This window comes from Varanus komodoensis, unplaced genomic scaffold (genome assembly GCF_004798865.1).
Source record: "Varanus komodoensis strain SLA01 unplaced genomic scaffold, ASM479886v1 scaffold121, whole genome shotgun sequence".
NCBI classification, from domain to species: domain Eukaryota; kingdom Metazoa; phylum Chordata; class Lepidosauria; order Squamata; family Varanidae; genus Varanus; species Varanus komodoensis.
Window position 1 is genome coordinate 44398 of NW_025335353.1, and position 22751 is coordinate 67148.

The 22751-nt window shown below is 48.9% G+C and overlaps 1 pseudogene; it reads left to right on the top strand.

The window, feature by feature from the left end:
• Nucleotides 1-69: 69 nt before the first annotated feature.
• Nucleotides 70-21368, top strand: LOC123019388 (annotated as a pseudogene).
• Nucleotides 21369-22751: the final 1383 nt, after the last annotated feature.

The window sequence follows — 22751 nt, forward strand, 5'->3', positions numbered from 1 at the left end:
CGGCTCTCCCCTGGTTAAACCAACTGAGCTCTGCTTCCTAGAGCGGCAAAAACCTGTAAAAGAAGGTGGTGCTTGAGAGGGCGGAAGTGGCCCTGCTGAGGTGTTTTGGGGGAGGAGGGATTGGCCGCTGAGAGCGGCGAGGGCAGGACAAAGAGGTAAAGGTGCGGGATGGGGGTAAGGGACCAATTCGGGGTTCTTTTGGAAGCGTTGCTGGGCGAAAGAGGGGAAGCCCTCCACTCCCTCGTTAGCATCACGGGCGGGGTGCGACGGGGGCTGACCCAGGCAATGCACGTGCAGAGTGGGACGCAGCCAGCTCCGGGGGTCCGCCGTGCACGACTCTTGGGTGCCTCCCAAGGGGGCACCAGGGCTGGATGGATGGGAGCGGAGAGGCGCTCCCTGTCCCCAAAGGGGGAAGAGCCCCCCCACCCCCCCAGCCTGCAGAGCTGCGTTGCCTTGGGCACCAGCGCTGGAGAGGAGCCGCTTTTATTTATGTTTATTATTTATTTATTTATTTATTTATTAAAACATTTTTATGCCGCCCCATTCGCCGAAGCCTCGGGGCGGCTTACGACAATTCGGATTCAATTCTAGGCATGCTTAAAGCGGAGCAAGGAAAGTCCTACAACGCCTAGCGTGCTCCGGGCTGCCTAGGGCATGCTGACTTGGGTTGCCAGAACGTGCATTGGACTGTCATCGGAAAAGAGCCTTGTTGGTTTGCCAAAAGGAGATGGCTTGCACCGGGCTCTTCCGTGCTGATTAGCAAGGCTTTTACATAGTGCCACACCAACAAACGGTTGCAGTGGGGTGATTCAATACTGGTGAAAGCCAGTGTGATGTGGTGGTTGGACAGGGGGTTTAGACGACCTGGGTTCTAGTCCTCACTGAGCCATGGACCAGCTGGGTGCATTTGGGCAAGTCACAGACTCTTGGCCCAACCTGCCTCGCAGGGTTGTTGTGAGGATAAGATTAAGAATGGGAGGAAGATGATGTGAGCCACTTTGAAAGCCTTAAGAAGTAAAAAGGCAGGATATAAATAAAATTAATATCTGAGTCATACTGCCGTCTAAAGTTTCATGGCAGAAGTTGGAGAAAGTAGCTAAACGGATGGGCTTGCTTCCATTCAGAGCAAAGGGGCTTCTGTGCTATGGAGTTGAAGAAAGAAAAGCCAGCAAGGGGACATCAGCCCTTTTGTTTTCAGTTTGAGGTTGATTCCACCCTCACCAGTTTCCTGCCTGAGGAAAATCCACCGCAGGAGATTTTCAGAGTGATATGGAAGATTCAAATCCACCATCACAACCATCCTGTAAGGTAGGCCAGTATAAAAGCCTGGGTGGTGTGGTGCTCATGGGGTGATCTTGGACTGGCTATACTGGCAGCCCTACCTACCTACCTGGATTGTTGTGAAGGAAAACTGATTAGGACAACATGCACCACTTTATATTACCAATAATTATTTATTTAGTAAATTTCTATTCTGCCCATTAGCCAAGGTGGCTGCCTGAGCTGGTTACAAAATACCAATAGCATATTTCTGTGAATATATGTTACAGTGAATAATCAGAATTTTGAAATCTGGACATTCACAGAGGCTGATAACACAATTACATCAAAACAAAGAAAATAAGCGAGTTAGAAGGGGTTGTTTCATGTATGGATACTCCATATCTATATCTTATTTTTACAGTTATATCCCACCTTTTCCCTCTTGCATGGAACCCAGTGTGGCAGCGTCAGAGACCTTCGGCTGTGGGGCAGCATAGAAATGAAATAAATAATAGTCACAATAAGAGTCAGATTGAGTATTTGGGTTATGTGTTCCTTTCCCTCCACTGCCTCTCCTCCACTTTTTCCTCACAACAACCCTGTGAGGTAGGTTAGGCTGAGAATCGCTGAGTGGACCAACCTCTCCCAGTGGGCTCCATGGACAAGTGAGGGGGAGGCCTTGGACAGGGCTGGCCCAGCCATCGTCCTGGATGGTGTACCTACTTTTGGCAGCAGAACTGCAGGAGTGGCCAGTCTTGCCGCTCCCTGTCCTGGCCAGGAGGGCCATCCTTGGCCACCCCTCTATGGGACGCCTTGCCAGCTGCTCCCAGCTGTGGCAGGAGGGCAACGGGAGGGCTCCCTGAACCAATCTTCCTGGTCCACTGCCAGGTGCCGCTGTATCGCCACACAGGTAGTGGCCACCTGGCTTGCCCACCGGCCTGGTTTGGCCAGCCAGCCCAGCTGGCCCCTTGCTCTTGCCTTGTAGCCCAGCTGTGGCACCCCCACGGTAGACCCCTTGGCCTTTCACGAGAGCCCTGCAGCTCGGGGCACGAGGCAGGAGCCAGCTGGCCACCGACTGACTACCCAAACCAAGGAGGGGGTGGCCAGATTGGCCACTGGCAGCCGGGGGCAAGCAAGCAGAGCCCTGGCATTAAGGGGCTCTGCCAACCAGCTTCCATGCAGAAACGAGCACTTCCTCCTGTTTTAGGGCTTGGATTTTGCAGCGCGGAATCTGGCTGGCCCAAAGTAGTGGGCCCTGTTGGCACGACCAATGTGGCCCTCGGATTTGGTGCTTTTGGTGTTTAGGGGCTGAGGGAGGGGGGGCTGCAAGAGGAGAAAGGGAGGGCTATACATACATTGCAATAATAATAAAAACCATAGAATTGGAGAAAGCAGCCATGCCCTCCAGCATAGGATATGGATTTCTTAGGACAGCTCTGCTTGTGCATTTGGGATCGTCTTCCCTAGAATCCTGGCACAGGAGCGTTGGAAGGACCCAGAAGGCCATGGGGTCAAAGCCCCTGCTCCGCGCAGGACTCCAGGGTCAAGCATCCCCAACACAGGGAGGCCCAGCCGCACCTTGAATGCCTTCGGGGGTTGCGCAGCTGTCTGCCCGCTGGAAAACGTCGTGCAGATGGCCCCCCCCCCCCCCCGACTCCGGGTCACGGTGCCGAAAGGGTCGCAGCTGGGGCGGAGGATGGCGCTCCGGTTCCTGGGAGGCGGGCGGGGCGGGGGGGGAGGCGCGGAGTGGGCGATGCAAAGAGGTGAGGGGGCCACGCTGTGAGGGGGTGGAGGGGCGGGGAGGGAAAAGCCCCCCGCGGTCCCCTTCCGGGCCTCGGGGCTGGGACCGATCCGCGCCACGAGCTGCGGGGCACCCTTTGCAGAGCCTCCCTCCTCTCAAGTTCGCCTGGCCGTCCTCTCGGGGTCCGGCAGTGGGGAGGGGGATGAGAGGGAGGAGAAGCGCCCCAGCCACAAAGCCCTCCGCCGCCCCATCCCTTCTTCCCGAGGCGTGGCTTCACTCGCCCCCCCCCCCCCACGCCAGGCCCCATGGGGGCAGCGATGCCCTGATGCGGCCTTGCTGCGGTGGGGGTGAAAGGGCTGGTTGCAGAGACCACAGCCCTGCTGATTGTGGCGAGGAGGGGGGCAGAGGCAGGGAAAGCGCCCCCCCCCCCCACCATTGCCAAGCTTGCAAGGAAGTGTTTCTCCTGCTGCCCCTGTCTTTGCTGCTTTCGTTATTTCTGGCACGTCTATTTTGTATTCCTCTGCCCATTCCAGCGTAACATTAGTTTTAAGTCAGCCATCCTAGAAATAGGATTGTGGAGAGGCACGGCAGCCCTTGACTTGAAACAAAGAAATATGCCTTCCCTTTCTGTTGTGGTTCACTAACAAAATACCCCCTTCCCATGGTAGATAGTTACTGTGCTTGGAGGCTCTACATATTTTTGTTGTGACATGCCATCAAGTTGCCTGCGGCTCATGGAGACCCCGTGAATGAAGGCCCTGCACATGCTGTGTCCTTGACACTCAAGGCTGTGGCTTTCTCCATGGAGGCAAGACGTGGCATCTCTGGGCTTCCCCTTCTTCTGCCTCTGACTTTCCCCAGCATTGTCTTCTCCGGGGAGCCTTGGCTTCTCACAGTGTGCTCCAAGTACAACAGCCTCGTTGTTGATTTTGCTTCTAGGGAAATCTCTGGTTGATTTGCTCCAGGAAGCTGTACCCGCAGGAATGTGGCTAGAGAAACCCAGCGTTGCTGGTGTCACCGGTTAAAGTGGGCTGAGAGATGCTGGGCACATTCGCACAACCTGTTAACCAGACCTGCGATCGGTCAGGGTGGCTTGGTTGTGTGCACCGCTGTGTGTTGGTAGCTCCCTCCGGGGTCCTCCTGGGTGTCCCGGGAGCACTGTGGGCAGAATGAATTGCTTCCCTGCCATGAAAGTTTTGAACTTTCCGTGATTCCCCACCCTCTTGAACTATATGTTTGTTTATTTTGAAAGCACAATCCCTCTTTTGGCGGTCATGAGTAATCCATTCAAGGGCCCCAACAGCATCCTGGCAGGCCTGCCTGTCATTGCCCAACATTTTCTATAACTCCTTTTGTTTCCTGAAAGTTTGGCAAATGTTTGCATTTTTTTAAAAAAAAATTTGTCTGTGTTTGCACAGCTGCAACCTGTTGGTTTTATATGGGATCCAAGGCAGAAATTGGTAAATTGTGCAAGGTGGGGGACAGTCATGTGCAGCAGGTTTGTCTGTTGGTAAAATCAAGCCGGTGCCCCCCACTTCGAAGGCAGCCGGCAAGAGTTTCTTCCCAGCCAAAGATTTGGTTGGTGTCAGTCATTATCTTCCGTTTATATCCCGCCACTTCTCCTCTTGAAAGGAACCCAAGACACCTTCTGCAGTCTTTCTCCTTTCCATTTAACCTCAAAACAACAGCCCTGCAAGGCAGATTAGACTTAAGGTCTGTGACTGGCCCAGAGTCACCCAGTGGGCTCCATGGCTCGGTGAGGACTAGAACCCTGATCTCCTGAGTCCCACTCTTAACCACTTTGCCGCACTGGCAATCCCACTCCAGTTAAAGGTGCTTTTAATGGGGTGGTGTGAGGTTGCTGAATGGAACACATGGCTGTGTATGCCCCAGATGAGCCTCCCCCTCAGCCACCCCACTAATCGCTCATCCAGTGCCCGCTTTTAAAGTGACCCACAGTTTTGACAGCTACTCGTCCAAACTTCCCTAGGGAAAAACAGAATATTGGTGCGGACTTTTGCACCTAGAGGCTCAGGCAAAAAAATACAAAATGTGCACTAGTTTTCTGGGCTGGGTGCCTCGTGCAGTGGAACATTCATGTGGGGAGAGATGATTTTGCAGCAAGGGGAATATAAATCCCGAAGCGACCACTTTCCACTTTTAATGCTTCCTTGCTTTTTTTGGTTTCCTCTGGCAGATTGTCTTTGGACAGCTCCCAAGAGAGACTCAAGACAGAAAAGAAATACCTGCAGGTTCTTCAGGACAACGTCTGGCGTTGGTGTTCAAGCGGGTAGCTGCATTCCAAGGTATTGTCCCGGCTGAGGCTTCAAATCCGGCAGTTGTGCAACTATGTCTGAAAGGAAAAATGATGCTGCCTGGAACTTTAAAAGGGCTTTCCGAACAGGGATTGTGATCTCCAAAACAGGGAAAGGGGGAAAAAAATACATGGGAAGGCCAGTGTGGCTCACAATTGCAGCTGAGCTGGGGAGGGACAATTTATCCCTCCCACAATGTCCCCTGGGAGGACCAAGGGAGTAAGAGGGACCAACAGTCCGTGGTGAACTCGGTTGTTTGTTGGGCTGACCGTGGGCTGTTTCACCCACCCGCAGGGGCTTATGCCCTGTGCAGATGACCCAACATGGGAACCTGTTCCCTGCTTTGCAGCAACGTCAGAACACTCTCTTCTGCCGGCCACCCCGTTTTGCAGGCACTGCAAACACCCTGCATTACAATCAACATTGGGCTGGGGCAGAAGAGAGGGGTTTCAAAGACAGACACTTAAAACTGCTCTGTACTGGTTTCTTCCTGAAAGAGTCAATGGCAGATTGCTGGAAAAAAGCATCGCAGATGCTCCAGTGCACACCCTCATGGGCAACATACCCTCCACGGGCCTCTCCCGCAGCGAGCCGACATCCTTTCGCCGCGGTCTCCCGCCGCTCTCATTCCCGGTCTCCTTTCTCCTTTCCGCTCCTGCTTCCTTCCTCACTTGCGTGCCAGCGAGCAAGGATGCTGGGCATCTGCCCCTCTTCCCTCTCAGCCCCACTGTGGTCCCAGTCAAAGCGAGGGGCAGGCGAACGTACAAGTTGCTCTGGAGGAGAACTGCCTAGCCCAGGGGTCGGCAACCTTTAACACCCAAAGAGCCGTTTGGACCCGTTTCCCACACAAAAGAAAACACCGGGAGCCGCAAAACCTTTTGACATCTAAAATGAAGATAACACAGCATATATCGCTTTTTACCTTAATGCTACATATATCTTCATTATGATTTAACTGCAGCCCTTTAGCACTGACTTTGACTCTGCAGAAAGCTGTTCTCCTATTCAAAATATATGAAAGGAGTCCTACTAGTTTATAAGGGAGTCGCAGCTATAGGTGTGTTTAGTGACTGATTAGCAGATAAACAGTCAAGTGATGTAAATTGCGACAGGTCCCAAGCACAGCTTTTAACATTCAGAGGAAGGAGATTACATTGGGACAAAGAGAATCTTTTCAGCAGCATTTCATATAACCTGAGAGCCTGCAGGAAGCTTGTTCCACTCTTTCCCTGCACAATAACAGAGGAATGTAGCAATTTACTTAACCGTTCCTGAGTGGACGCCTCATCTTCACCTCTTGGTATTTTGTAACTCGGAGCCTCGGTGGCAGACCGGCGGCTGTGACGCGCATTTTGGGCAACGGAGCTGCAGCGGAGGGATGCAAGAGCCACGTGCGGCTCCGAAGCCACGGGTCGCTGACCCCTGGCCTAGACAGTTCTCAGCACTAGCTCAGATCTCACCAGTGCCCCACGGCACTGTCCTTGCATTGTAACAGGATGCAGAGAATTGCAGGAGGTAGATGGCATGGCTGTGCTTTTATCCCGTTGCAGCCTGGAGCTCCCAAGCGTGTCAGGATACGAGGGTGCTGCATGCTTGCCCCTTTTTCCTTCACGGGGGGAGGCGATGGAGGACCTTCTCAGCGTAGAAGCTGGGTGGGTAAACATTCAGGGGTCAAGCACCGCGGACTTTTCAGGATTAAAAGCAACATGGGAGATGCAAGGAGAGCTTCAGAAAACACACTAGGAAATGTGTAGACAGGATAATAGGCAGCTTTTCTGTCTCTCTCACAGGTGGCAGGAAGACATTCATGACACAGTGTGGATTCTCCTCTCCGTGGTGAACTGGAAAGATCCGCTATGCTGTCCGATCAGGTAAGGGTAAAGGACGGGATATTGGGGCTGTGATCCCAAGAGACAGTGTGTATGCTTTTCTCCCTGAAGATAAAATAACTTTGCTTCTCTCACCTGGCTTCTACAGCTGAAATATCTCAGGGCTGCCCAGTACAATGTCCTGGGTGAATTCTACACCTTTGTTCACAGTGGACCTTTTTAATTAACTCCAACAGTGAAGAGAGCTGGCAGGATGAAAATGGAGGCAATCAAAGGAGGAAGCTGGCAGAGAGCTTTGCAAATATTGGGCCATCAGACAGAAAAGTGGATTCTAGAGGAAAGCCAGAACAAAGCAACAAAGACGAAACTGAGGCTGTTGCGGTTCAGGAGAAGGCAAGACTCACCAGGGAAAGTCGGAAGCAGCAGAAGAGGAGGAAGGGCAGATCTGAGAAGGATCCCTTTGACAGAGGAAGCCACAACCCTGAGTTAACAAACGCTGAGCAGGGCTGACCAGGACAGGACAGGTTGCTTTGGACAGCATGTATTCATAGGGTCACCTGAAGTCAGAGACCGCTTGATGGCACGCGGAAGCAACATCCAGCCAACTATTCCACCTTCTCCTCTCCATTCACGAGTGGAATTATTTATTTGTTTGTTTGTTTGTTTGGAGCATTCGCATGCCATCCCATCGCATCGCCTTGGGATGGCTTACATAAATAAAATAAAACATAATACAGATAAAATCCAGATCTACCCCTTTCTATGTAGCGAAGGGTTAGGGTATCCCCAGGAACGGAGCGCAAGCTGCTGCGATAGAATCCTAGGAAGGAGGATCAGGGTCAGGGCAAATGGGACCATGAAAAACTTTGAACCAGTAACAGTGAACCAAACTTCCGCGTTTCCCTGAACTCTTCTTGTGGATTGCAGTCAGACAGGAAGCATAGGAAATCAATGGTGTGGTCATATTTCTGGCAGGGGACATCTTGGAAACCTGGACTGTGAGGAAAAAAAAAAATATATATATATATATTTATTTCATAGACTCATAGACTAGTAGAGTCGGAAAGGGCCCTAAAGGCCATCGAGTCCAGCCCCCTGCTGTTGCAGGACACCACGTTACACCATCCCATTCAGATGGCTATCCATTTATTTTTTTAAGTTTTATACCACCCGGTCGCCGAAGCCCTCTGGGCAGGAAAAAGTTAAAATAAACAGATGTTAACAAGATGTTGATTTAGATGAATAAAACCATAATAGCAATTTCAATTGGAATGATTCAGCGCAGAAGCATAGTAGTGATGCAGAACAAAATGAAATATATACGAACAAGTTAAAAGGTTAACTGTTAAAATGCTGGGGAAATTGAAATTGAAATTCACCTGGCACTGAAAATAATACCAAGTAGGGGCCAGGTGCACCTCTGTGGAGAGCTTGTTCCACGACCGGGTGCCACAACCGAAAAGACCCTCCACTTGATAACCACCCACCTCAGTTCCTTTAGAAGAGGCTTCTGGAGAAGGCCCCTCAAAGTTGTCCTGGGAGTCCGGAGTAGGTACATATGAGAAGAAATGATCCTTCAGATAACCTGGCCCCAAGCCATTTTGGGCTTGAATGTTTGTTTGTTTGTTTATATTTATTTAAAGTTTTTATTTAAATAAAACTTTTCTAAAACTCTCTGGGTGGCTTACAAAGAATGTTTATGCTAGCACTTTGCTTGAGCCCAGAGTTCAGTTGGCAGCTAGTGTGGCTGGAGGGGAACTGGTGTAATGTGTCCTCGTGAGCTGGTCCCCATTAAGATTCCCATTTCAGGAAGTGGAGAAAGCTCGTCATGGGAACATCGGTTTAGCTCTTCCTTGATACAAAAAGATGTGCAGGGATACAGGGAGATCAGCTGTTGTCTGAAGAGATGCTGGGGTATTTTCCCTTCATGACGGCCCAGCCTGGGAATAAGAAACATTGTGTTGGTGGTTGTACAAAAATCCATCATCCACCAATGGATGATTGCAGTTTCTGTGGGTTATTCCTCCCTCCCTTCTTCCTCCTTGGTCCTCCCATATGTATCCCAAGGGATCCTGTGGTGGTGTTAGTTGCGAAGTCGTGTTCGACCCATTGCAACCCCATGGTACAACACCCCCCCAGGCCTTCCTCCACCATCCCCTGGAATCCACCCAAGCTCACACCCACTGCTTCAGTGACTCCATCCAGCCACCCCATCCTCTGCCGTCCCCTTCTTCTTTTGCCACCTGTTGTTCCCAGCATTATTTTATTTATTTATTTATTTATTTTTCAATTTATATCCTGCCTTTTTCCTACAAAGGGCTCAAGGCAGCTTACGTCATTCTCCTCCATCTTATCCTCACAACAACAGCCCTGTGAGGTAGGTTGGGCTGAGAGCCTGTGACTGGCCCAGAGTCACCCAGTGGGCTCCATGGCCGAGCGGGGACTAGAACCCGGATCCTCTGAGTCCCAGTCCCATGCTCTTCACCACTACACCACACTGGCATTAGGCTCTTCTCCAGGGAGTCCTTCCTTCTCATCAGGTGGCCTTCATTGCGTAGCTCAATGAAGCGATGAGCTGTGCCGTGCAGGGCCACCCGAGACGGACAGGTCATAGCAGAGAGCTCTGACAAAAGGTGATCCACTGGAGAAGGAAATGGCAACCCACTCCAGTATCTTTGCCATGAAAACCCCACGGACAGTACCAAAAGGCAAAAAGATCCTGTGGCAGGACCAACGTATTTGCCCTCTTGTTGCAGCTGCGAGATCTTTGGTGCTTGCAGTGGCTTTAGCTCCTTTTTTCTGGCAATTTAGAAAAGCAATCTCCCGTCTGACAGTGCCAACAGAGCTTTGTTGCCCTTTAAGTACAAGATGCACCCTGATTAGGTGAAAATCTTTTCACTTAAACCCCCACCCCTCTTGTGGCTCTAAAATGGCTTTTCTTACCAGGAGGGGGTCCGCTGCTGAACGGCAGCAAATCTCATATAGGCATTGACCCAGAGAGTCTCCCAGGCGCTTTCTGTTTCATTCTGTTTGTCTTGAGAGCTGCAAAAAGCTGACAACGGAAATGAAAGCTGCGCATGAGCTTTGGTTACAAAAACGGGGTGGCCAGTTAATTACCCCCTTTGTGGCAAGATCGGCAAGGTTTTCCTTCTGGAACTGGTTCTTCTGCTGGTCCTCTCCTTATCCCTCCCTCCCCTGAGTTTCCAGACGTGTGGGAAGGTGGAAAAGTGTAAACGAACCCTTTCTATGCTAACTGTCAACCAGTTGTCAAAATTCTGACTGGTTTTTTTTTTGTCTGTCAAGAAGTTTTTTTTTGTTGACAGCACTCTGCATTGTATTTTCACTGAAACGATGACCCAGCAACAGCTACTAGTACAATCTCTGGGGGAAAACAACGAGTGAAAGTGGCCGAAAGGCTGTCGTGAGTGCAGAAGGGCTTAGAACTACAGCTGGGGCTTTGCCAAGCATATCCACATTGGGATGGCATGATGACACACCATGGGTGGAACAACCCAAATATAAGCCATGGGTTGTCAGGCTGGGAGGTTGCTCACGAAGAAGCCACCTGTTGGGAAGTTTGTTTTATTTATTTATAAAACGTATATACCGTCCACTAGCCAGAAAGGCTCTCTGGACACTCGTCTAGGTTGCCTCGGTTCTCGCAGCACAACAAATCGCCATGGCTCGCCATGTCATGCAAACCCAGGCAGGAGGAATCGGCCACTTCCTCTCCTCCACCGATCTTAACTGTGCTTCAGGCAAGGATTCGCTTCACACCGACGGCCTTCTAAATTTTGAGCATCCTCCATAGGAGGTGCCAGCAGGGATTTAGTGCTTTGAAAAAAACCCGCAGATTAGTGATTTCCGGAATGGAACAACTCTTGAGTCCCAGCCCAGCACTCAGACCGTGGGGCTGCACTGGCCCTCAGGTATCCCTCTGACCCAGATCCAGACTGCCTTCACTCAGCCTTCCGTCCATCGCCCTGGGACCACCTGTCTGCATTTGGAACCCAGTTCATGGTGGGATCGACAGGGGTGGAACATGCTTTGTTTCAGCCCCATAATCTTCCAGCAACGGTCTCTTTCTTCGTTGCTTTTCTGTGCCAGCAAATGGCAACCTCCTGTATAAGATGGCTTCCCAGATTCAGGGCGCTTCAAACTGAGAGCCCTTGGCAGCCAAGTTGTATTAAGCAAAGGCCTTCTTGCAACAGATCAATGTTCAGGATTCGCTGCCAACACATGTCAGGATGTCCAGCTTTGGGGGACATGACAACACATCAGGGATGGCTGGGGCAGGTCAGTGGAGCTGGCAGAATGGCTTTCTGCCACCCTCCCCCCATCCAGAAAGAAGCATTTCTGCTGGTCTGGGAAGCACTAAATTCCTTTTGCACCAAGTGTGGACCACCCAGTGCAAAAGCATTTGAAGGAAAGCGGCACCTGCAGTGGAGGCCACCTGTGTAATTTTGGCTGTTTTTATAAGGTGCCCGGAGGGCTACTGCTGCCTCTGTGGGTGGAAGTGGTGGTATCATTACCATTCTTATGCTCTGTCGTTTCAGCTTCCAGTTTCCTTTGAGGAGGTCTCTGTGCATTTCACCAGGGCGGAGTGGGCCCTTTTGGAGCTGGGCCAGCGGGCTCTGTACAGGGCAGTCATGCTGGAGAATTATGGCAACGTGGCTTTTCTGGGTAAGGATCCTGTTGCCCTTGAGTGAGAGGCCCAAAGCATGAGTGGAAAACCTCGGGCTCTAAGCCCATGTTCCCCAGATGGATTCACAGGCTTCTCCTGGTCCCAACCCTTCCTCTCAACTACTGGTTGATCTCTGACTTCCTGGTTTTTGTGCAGCTTTCCCCTAATTTTCACGGCATGGAATGTTTCTTCTACGGATTAGGTCCTGGCAGAAGGTGCAATGAGGAACTTTGGACCTTGTCCATTTTCTGTTTGTGCACCAAGTGCCTGGCAAAGATTCAGAGTCTCTGCCAAGAAGGAGAACCTATCCAGGAGCCTAGTTTTTCTGTGTTTATTTAATGATTTATTTAAAGTATTTAAAGATTTGAAGGATTAAACTGTTCCTATATAGTCAAATGACTCTCAAGACTGTTTACAACATAGAACAAATTAGTACTATGTACATAGTACATAACATACAATGCCAAATTACTCGAAGTTGTGACAACCCGGATTCAGGCTAGACATCAGGAAAAGCTTCCTGACTGTCAGAGCAATACAGCAGTGGAGCCAGCTGCCTAGAGAAATGGGGGGCTCTCCTACACTGGAGACATTCAAAAGGAAACTGGGCAGCCATCTGAGCGGGATGGTGTAACGTGGTGTCCTGCAACAGCAGGGGGTTGGCCCTGATGGCCTTCATGGCCCCTTCCAACTCTTCTGTTCTAGGATTCTATGAAATTACATTTAAACAATCACAAGTTATAACCAATAAAATATCACTTAGTGAGAGTAAAACAGAGTACAAAATCAAGTGTATAGTCCAATCGAAATAATTATAAAAATAATTAAGTCAAAAAGGAAATTAAATAATCAGATAACCACAGTGTTATATAAAATAAGCTAAAATACAACATTTCAGCAATTAAACAGTTCTTACAAGGAGGAGGTGGGCTGTCCAGGCAGCCCTTCCCTCCCCTCCCCTCCCCTCCCGAGGCATCACTGACCCCACACCTTTCCTGCCTGATATTTCCAGTCTGGCGTTTCTGTCCAAGCTGGGCAGTCAATAGACACTAGATTCATGATTCCAAGCTCACAACAAGATGGCTCCCCCATGCCTTCTGTGGTCCCCGCAGCTCCCCAAAATGGAAAAACAAAATAGTGCGCTGTAACGCCTGGCTTGGGTGCTGTGGGGAAGCAAAGATTCCGACCTGCTCTCATTCAGTGTTACCGAGCAAAGCGTTCCCACTGAATTTCGGTGGCTGACTGCAATTTATCTTTTGCTCCCCCCTCCCCAAAATAGCCCCCAAACCCCATCTTAGTGGGTCGAGGGCACACAGCCTACTCTGGAGTCGCTGATCAGTAGAACTAACGGTGCCATTCCTTTGGTCTCCTCCTGCAGAGGGCCCTCTGCTTCCGCAGCCTCACCTCATTGCCTGGTTGGAAGAAGAGGAAGAGCGCTTTGCCCAGGAGTGTCGGGCAGGTAAACACTTGAATTTCCCATTGAAACCAACCCCGCTTCCTTCCCTGAATGGGCAGCGTGCTTTCCTTGGCTATGTTTCTTGTAATTCATCACTGTGCCAGATTTGGAGATCATGAAGTGTTCTCCACACATCCTGAGTAGTTTTATCTACTTGATTTCTCATAGCTGCTCTCGCCAGGAGCTTCTCTGCCGAGGTTTGGCTGTGCCGTAACATTCCCCGTCTTTCCCTGCCTCGTGTGGGTCTAGAGACTCGGCATCTTAATTCTGGGGTTACAGTAGAGATGTAGGGGAGACCCCCCATTTTCTCAAGCACCCTGTGCAGCTGGCTTGTCTGAGGTTCCTTCTCCAGGGAAGCAGAACTGAGACAGCCCTGGGTCTCTTCTTGTGAATTTTTGGCTTTGCGGTTCGAGAGACCTGCTGACCCGGAGTTTGTAGCAATGGTGGGCACATTCGGACTGTTTCCCCCTGCCAGGATCTCCCCAGGGACTGCACCCCTTCCAGCCCACTGAGTTTGGTGTGGCGTCATCTTAGCCATTCACCAGTTGCTTTGGCTTCTGGCAATCTGGCCGTGGGCCTTGCTGGAGGTCGCTGCCCACCCCGCCCTTGGTCAGAGTGCTCAGGAGGACCCTTGGAGCAACTGGGTTGGGTCCCTCCCCCCACCCCCTAATTCACCCTGGAAGCAGATTTGCCCCAGGCTGCTGGGTAACAACCAGGGCAAAGACTGGAAGAGGTTGGTGGTGCTGGCGGGGAGAACCGCTGGGCAAGAGCCGCCGAGCAATTCTAGATCAGGTCCAGCATCTGAAACTCGAAGCCCTTCCATTGGTCTTTGCAAATTCTCATCTGCAGATGAGCCCAGAGCGGCCTCTTCGGATTCTGCGCCATCTGGGACCTGGTCGGAAGAGGAGGCTTCGTGGGCCTGTGCCTGGGCCAGCCAGGACACCCCCTGGATGTCTTTTGTCACCGTTCCGGGGAGCGAAGAGACCTCCCCGAAGTCCTCCCGATCGGCTCTTCTCTGTGACGAGGCGACACGAGCAGCTCTGCCCCTGGCCGAGGTTAGAGAGAATTGTCCCTACGGGGGCGCCAGAAGTGGGTTCCTCTCTCTCTCAGCCCAGGAGGAGGACTTTGTGGGGGATTGTTGGCTTGGCCTCCTTCCGGGGAAGGACCTTCCCCTGCTCCGCTCGTGCTTGCTTCACACAGCAGCCTCCATACCTGTCTTCAGCGGAGGTGGTAGTTGGGTTGATCCTGATGAATGGAGCTTCTGCTGCACGTCTCCTGGGTGTGGGCGAGAACCAGAACCGGCTGTGAAGGGGGCAGAGCTTCCCGGTTAATTCCAGGCTGGGAGATGCCGGCATCCCTCATGCCTAGAGCATCTTCCTTTTCTCCAGCCGTGAGTTGCACTCTTCGATTGCTCCTGGCTGTTTTATGCCAGGAGGCCTCAGTATTCCAAGCCTCCCAGCTCAGGAATGTTGGGTGGCCTGAAGGGAAAGCCCGAGCACTTCCTTCCAGTGAGGTTCAAAGGAAGGGACTCTTTTGGCTTCGCTTCTTGTGCTGCAGCCTTCCGAGTTTTGCAGACCTTTCTGTGTCAGATAACCAGTCAAGAAAGCACTCCTGTGGGCGCCAATACAAAACAGTGGTGAGCCAGTGTGGTGTCGTGGTTAAGAACGTGGGACTGGGACTCAGACGATCTGGGTTCGAGTCCCTGCTCAGCCATGGAGCCAACTGGGTGACTTGGGGCCAGTCACAGACTCTCAGCCCAACCTACCTCACAGGGTTGTTGTTGTGGGGATATGATGGAGGAGGAGAATGATGTAAGCTGCCTTGAGCCCTTTGAGGAAAAAGGCAGGATATAAATTGAAAAATAAAATAAAATAAGAACAAAACACCAGTAGAAGCCAGGAGCTTTCCAGATTTGATTCATGCACTAATATGACCAGAAGCGGAAGCAAAGTTAAAAAAGGTAGTTTGTACAAAAAGACCTCCTTTCTTGACTTTTATTTGGTCACAATGCCAGAATTTTTCTACTGCCCTACTTGGCTTTTTCTTCCTTTGATTAGGAGGTGAGCACAATTACTGCAGCTTTGTTGACAAGGGAATGCGCCCTGTATTTTTCCAGGTCCCCGTGTCCTTCGAGGAGGTCTCTGTGCATTTCACTGAGGAGGAGTGGGCTCTGCTGGATCGGGGCCAGAGGGCCTTGTACAGGGGCGTCATGCTGGAGAATTATGGGAATGTCTTCTCTCTGGGTAAGGATCCCCCTTTGCCTTTCTTGATGGAGCCGGGAACACTTGAATTCCTGTTGTTCTCATCTGTTACTGGAAAAGATGTTGCCAAAGAGAAGGGCTGTGGCCAGTGGGTGTTGGTTGCCAGAATGCCTCTCTCTTCTGCCTTGGCAAAGCTTACCAGGCTCTTCCCAGCCAGGAATCCTCAACTTCCGACTGTGTACCGAGCACATATGAGAGAGTGGCACATTCAATGCCAATTCTTCGTCCTGCCACACCTGTGGAGGTGGTGGGATGTCCCGGCAGGTGCTTCTCTCCATGCTGGGCCATCCCATCCTTGTGGGTGGAAGGGGTGGGCTTCTCTCCCCCTTCAGAACTTCCCATTTGGATGATTCCAAGTTCACCATGCAGACGTCACACCTGATACGCTGGTATTTTAAATTCCTTGCCTGCCTTCCGTTTGTCTTTTCACTGAGATGATGGTTGTAGAACAGATTGTTTGTCCTTTCTGAACATTTTTGCAGGTGCAAGTACTGTAAATAACCGTTCAATTTTTTCTTCCATGCAGAAGGGCCCTTGATGCCCACAGCTGACCTCATCTCCTGGATGGAAGAGAAGAGTGAGACCAAGACAGGTAGGCCTTTAGATAGAGATATCTGTCATGGCATGGCGTATCTCCCTCTCTCTCCCTCCCTTTCTCTGTATGATTTCATTTTATATCTCAGCTTAATAGATGTGGCACCCAACAATACAAATACGAAAGGAAAAAAAAAAGCATTTTAGTCATCAGCAAGAATAGGAAACAAAACCAAGGCCCCAACAGAGGACATGTTAACAATCTAATATTGGTAACCCCCCCCTTTTTATTTAATCGTCATTTTAAAAATTAGCATTTTTAGTGGTTCACAGTCGCTTTTGATTTCATTTATCTGTATTGGTTTATAGTAATTTTATTGTACTATTTTATTGATTGTTTTTATGACTATTGGTTTTAATCTTGTAAGCCGTCCTGAGAGGCGATAGTGAAGGATGGCATATAAATGTTTTAAATATAAATAAATAAATAAATACATAAAGACTTTTCTATTTAGACAAGCCAGTTTGGGTGTGTGGAGCAGCCGTTTCTTGTCCAAAAATTGAGTGGGGTGGTCCCTGGTGAGCTTTCAGTGCATGTTCGGTTCTGCTCAGGAGAGACTGATCCATCTGACGGAATCCTCTTGGGGGAAGTACTTTCTGGCTTTATCCTCCCCGTTTCCACCCAGTGGAGATGTCCCTGGACCTCCCTCCCTGAAGTTCCTTTTCTTCTTCAGAGCGTAAATGTCTGAATGGTCCTCTGCCCAGTTCTGACATCAAAATGTGGCAACTGCAGGAGCCAAGAGAGCTTTGAAAGCTGCACACAGAAAGGCCCCGTCTGAGGCCTTGGAGAGCCAGTGCCCATCTGAGGAGGGAACTCTTGCTCATGAAGATTCACAGGCTAGTGTTGGTCGTGGAAACTGACAGGGAATTGCCAGTGTGTCTCCCAGTAATTTGATTCCCTGTGCTCTCCTGATGCACTGGTGACCCTCTCTTTGCAAACTTCATGGGCACTGGGACTCCATGGCACTCGATGTACCTATCTCAAAGTGTTAGTCCCTTTGAGGCCCTTGCTCCACCAGCTGTCCATTTGGCTCAGCAACTCATCCCTGCTGTGAAGATGTTACCTAAGCTGCTCCTTCCGTCCCTTGAATGTGGCCTTGGAGGGTGGTGCTTACCGCAGCCCCCGACCATTGGCCACTTCGGGCCACGTACCTCCACTCCTCATCAAGACAACTCCCCTGAGTCCTGGAGCCCACCTGCCTGGCCCTTCCAGAATCCTGAGTGGAATACACAGGGAGAGTCTGGTCATGTCATCACAGGAACAAAAGCACCAACAAAACAAAAAGCTTTCTCTGTGGTGACGCCCAACTTATGGAACGCGCTCCCTAGAGAGGTCCGCCTGGCACCGTCATTGTTTGCTTTTCAGCGCCAGGCCAAGACCTTTTTATTTAAATGTTATTTTAATTGTTGACTTTATTTATTGATTTTAACAATTTTTTGCCAGGATGTCTCCAATATTTTATGCAATTGTATCAGTTGTATTTATTTATGGTTTGGAAGCTGCCCTGAGGCTTATGCTAATGGGGCGGCATAGAAGTTCTCCAAATAAATAAATAAATCTATTAAACAGTTGTTCCAATTAGCCCTGGTAGTCCAGATGTTCTGGGATGGCAACTCCCATCGTTGCCAGCCAAGAGTGCCTGCATTTCTCAAGGGAAGCAGGCTAGGAAAAGCTGGACTAGATCCAGAGACTGGTAAAATACACATCCCACTGTGGGAATTCCCTGGTGAAATATTCCCTATGCAGTTCAGCACAGCAGGGTAAACCAGCGTGATGTTGGGTAATCGTTGCCTTTGTATCAGGCCAATTAATAAGACATCCAGGGCAAGGAGCATTGTACTTCCACCCCTCCCTCAGATTCTCATTGCAAAATTGTATGGGAATAAATATCACAGGAAGAAAAAAAGGCATCCATATCTGTACCTCATGAAGTGAAGAAAATGTGGTCAAGAAAGGAATTAATTTCTTGGGTATTTGAAACTCAGTCAGCCTTCTGCAGGGCATACAGACGGGAAAGGGGAGAGTTTTGGAGGCATTAAAATAAGAGGAGGGCTCAGCCTCTGATGAGAAGTTTGGCTTCTAGTTTGAATTCCTAACAGGATTTTGTGTTTCTTTCCTTCCCCATCCCCCTACTCTGCCAAGGAGAGGAACAGAAGAATGAGAATTATATGGAGCCATTTATGGTATCACTGGAAGGAAAGAAGCATGAAATCAGAAAAGATGTAGTTGGGAATTGGAGGCAAACAACGTATTTCGGTCAGAACAGACACTGTATTCAACTTACAAATATCCCTGCAGGAGAACAACCATATGAATGTATGGAAGGTGGAAAGAGCTTCAGTGATCCTGCTAGTCTTCATGCACATCAAAGAACACACACAGGGGAGAAATTGTATGAATGTATTGAATGTGGAAAAGGTTTCAGTAATAGTGGAAGCCTAAAAAGACATCAGAGAACTCACACAGGGGAGAAGCCATATCAGTGCCGGGAATGTGGAAAGAGCTTTAGTGAAACTGCTAGTCTTACTTCACATCAAAGAACACACACAGGAGAAAAACTATTTAAATGCATGGAATGTGGGAAAAGCTTCAGTCGACATCTGCATCTTACTGTACACAAAAGAACCCACACAGGGGAGAAACCATATGAGTGCATGGAATGTGGAAAGAGATTCAGTGTGAGCAGTAGTCTTGCTTCACATCGAAGAACTCACACAGGGGAGAAACCATTTAAATGTATGGAATGTGGAAAGAGCTTTAGTCGGAATCAACATCTCACTTTACATGAAAGAACTCACACAGGGGAGAAACCATTTGAATGTATGGAATGTGGAAAGTATTTCAGGTACAACGGACACCTAGCTAATCATCAGAGAACCCACACAGGAGAGAAACCATTTAAATGCACAGAATGTGGAAAGTGCTTCAGTGTGAGCACCAGCCTTGCACTGCATCAAAGAACCCACACTGGGGAAAAACCGTATATATGTATGGAATGTAGAAAGAGCTTTAGTCGGCGTCAACAGCTTACTGCTCATGAAAGAATCCACACAGGAGAGAAACCCTTTAAATGCTTGGAGTGTGGACGGAGTTTCAGTCAGAAGGTGACCCTTATATTCCATGAGAGAATCCACACTGGGGAGAAACCATTTAAATGCCAGGAATGTGGACAGAGCTTCAGTAGTGCTGGTGGACTTACTTCACATCAAAGAACACACACTGGAGAGAAACCCTATCAGTGTGAGGTGTGTGGAAAGAGATTCAGCACTAGAGGAAATGTTCATGCACATGAAAGTACCCATACAGATGAGAAGCCATATAAGTGTGAGTGTGGAAAAAGTTTCAGTCATAAGAGAAACCTTAATATGCATCAAAGAACACACACAGGGGAGAAACCATATAAGTGTGTCGAATGTGGAAAGGGTTTTAGTAATAGTGGAAACCTTAAAAGGCATCAGAGAACCCACACAGGAGAGAAGCCATATCAGTGTATGGAGTGTGGAAAAAGCTTCAGTAATACTGGTAGCCTCATTTCACATCAAAGGATTCATACAGGTTTAAAACCATTTAAATGTATGAAATGTGGAAAGAACTTTGGTCGACGTCTGCATCTTACTTTACATGAAAGGACACACACAGGGGAGAAACCATATCAGTGTATGGAGTGTAGAAAGAGGTTCACTGATACTGGTAGCCTTGCTTCACATGAAAGGACCCACACAGGAGAGAGACCCTTTAAATGTATGAAATGTGGGAAAAGGTTTAGTTGGAGTCAGCATCTTACCTTACATGAAAGAACCCACACAGGCGAAAAGCCATTTAAATGCATGAAATGTGGAAAGAGTTTCAGTGATAATGGACGTCTAACTAATCACCAAAGAATACACACAGGGGAGAAACCCTTTAAGTGCATGGAATGTGGAAAGAGCTTCAGCGTGAGCACTAGCCTTGCCTTGCATCAAAGAACCCACACAGGGGAGAAACCATATAAATGTAAGGAATGTGGAAAGAGCTTTAGTCGGCGTCAACAGCTTACTGCACATCAAAGAATCCACACAGGGGAGAAACCCTTTAAATGCCTTGAGTGTGGAAGGAGCTTCAGTCAGAAGGTTAACCTTAAATTCCATGAGAGAACCCACACTGGGGAGAGACCATTTCAATGCCAAGAATGTGGACAGAGCTTCACCAGCAGTGGCAGCCTTACTTCACATCAAAGAACACACACTGGGGAGAAACCCTATCAGTGTAAGATGTGCGGAAGGAGATTCAGCACTAGTGGAAATGTTCATGCACATGAAAGAACCCATACAAATGAGAAGCCACATAAATGCATTGAGTGTGGAAAAAGCTTCAGTCGTAAGAGAAACCTTAATATACATCAAAGAACCCACACAGGGGAGAAACCATATAAATGTAAGGAATGTGGGAAGAGCTTTAGTCGGGGTCAACAGCTTACTGCACATCAAAGAATCCACACAGGGGAGAAACCCTTTAAATGCCTTGAATGTGGAAGGAGCTTCAGTCAGAAGATTAACCTTAAATTCCATGAGAGAACCCACACTGGGGAGAGACCATTTCAATGCCAAGAATGTGGACAGAGCTTCACCAGCAGTGGCAGCCTTACTTCACATCAAAGAACATACACTGGGGAGAAACGCTATCAGTGTAAGGTGTGTGGAAGGAGATTCAGCACTAGAGGAAATGTTCATGCACATGAACCCATACAAATGAGAAGCCGCATAAATGCATAGAGTGTGGAAAAAGCTTCAGTCATAAGAGAAACCTTAAGATACATCAACGAACACATACAGGGGAAAAACCATTTAAATGTTTGGAGTGTGAAAAGTGTTTCAGTATGAGTGTTCAACTTAGTTTTCATCAAAAAAGCCAGCACAGGTTTGAAACAGGATAAATACATGGGGATTAGAAAGATTTTTTAGGGCTAGCATATGATTTCTTGCCAATCAAAATGTTCAGATGGAGAGAAACTTTAAAGTGTTTGTTGCTTGGGAAGGGCTTTAGTCAGAATCAGTACCTCACTGAACATGAGAAGACCCACAGATGGGAAAAACTGTAAATGCTTTGAGTGTGGAGAGGGCTTCTATCAGCCATCAGACCTTAATGTACATCTAACAACCCACAAAACTATATAGATGGTCTGAATGTGAAAAGCATTTTAATGATTGTTGTTGTTGTTATTTGGGAAGTTGTGTCCGACCCATCGCAATCCCACGGACAATATTCCTGCAGGCCTTCCTCCACCATCCCCCGGAGTCCACTTAAGCTCACACCCACTGCTTCAGTGACCCCATCCAGCCACCCCATCCTCTGGCGTCCCCTCCTTCTTTTGCCATCTATTGTTCCCAGCATTAGGCTCTTCTCCAGGGAGTCCCTCCTTCTCATTAGGTGGCCAAAGTATTTGAGTTTCATCTTCAGTATCTGGCCTTCTAAAGAGCAGTCAGGGTTGATCTCCTCTAGGACTGACCGGTTTGATCTCCTTGCAGTCCAAGGGACTCTCAGGGATTTAAAAGCACATCATGGCATAAATAAGGGAATACACATAACAATGATGGGAAAACATCAATGCCACACAAATGTGCAAAAGAGTAAAAAACCTCCCATCCCACATAACACACGCACAATTATTAGATGTTAGATTACACTAAGATGACTAAATGCTCCAACTTCAGCTTCCCCACCTTGGTGTGCTTCAGATGTTTCAGACAACCTTTAAATGTATGAAATGTGGAAAGAGCTTTGGAATCTATGGAATGTGGAAAGTGCACTTGAGTCCAATGGCTCCAACATTTTAGGATTTCCTAAAAGTGCATAATTATCTAAAAGTACATAAGTTTGCAACTGAAGAGTGCTGGAAAAAGGCACTCGGTGAATAGATTTACTGTGACTGGTCATCATTTATTAGTTTTTGTGACCCCTATGTGAACCAGTACTTTGCAACGTTGGAACTTTTTTATGCTTTTTCTTCATTTCTTTGTCTGGATTTAAATACTGGGTTGGAAACCGAGAAGTGCATTCAGAATGCCACTTGTACTATGGGGCTTTTCTGTCTCTCTCTCCCCACTTCAGCTCTCTCCCCACTGCCACCCCAGCTTTCCCAAAGCCACTCCTTTTGGATCGAGGGATCCTCTGGAATGGGATGGGATGGGGCTTCTGGTGAAATGGGATATGTCCAACACCTGGGGAAACAGCAAGCTGAGGCCTTTTTTGGATGGTTACACGGAAACAAAGAAACTGAGCGAGTCAGAAGGGCTCTTCCGGGCCATCTAGTCTGACCCCCGACTCCAGCCGACTCCGCTCATGACACGCCTACCATGTACATGTCTAGCAAGGCCTTTGGATTCCAGGCACCATGTGTAATTGGAATTTTTAAAAATATTACATTATAGGGGAACTTGGGATTTGTTTCCTGGGGATCCATCATGTAATATAACTGACTGAACCAGAGTTTCCAAATGTGCTTGCACAGTTGGAAGGGGCAGGATGAGGTCTCTGTATTCCGAACTGTGTTCAGTCGGGCTGTGCTTGCTTTGCACTTGAAGAAGCAGAGATGCGTCATCCAGTTTAGCTTGAATTAGGGGGGCGAGGG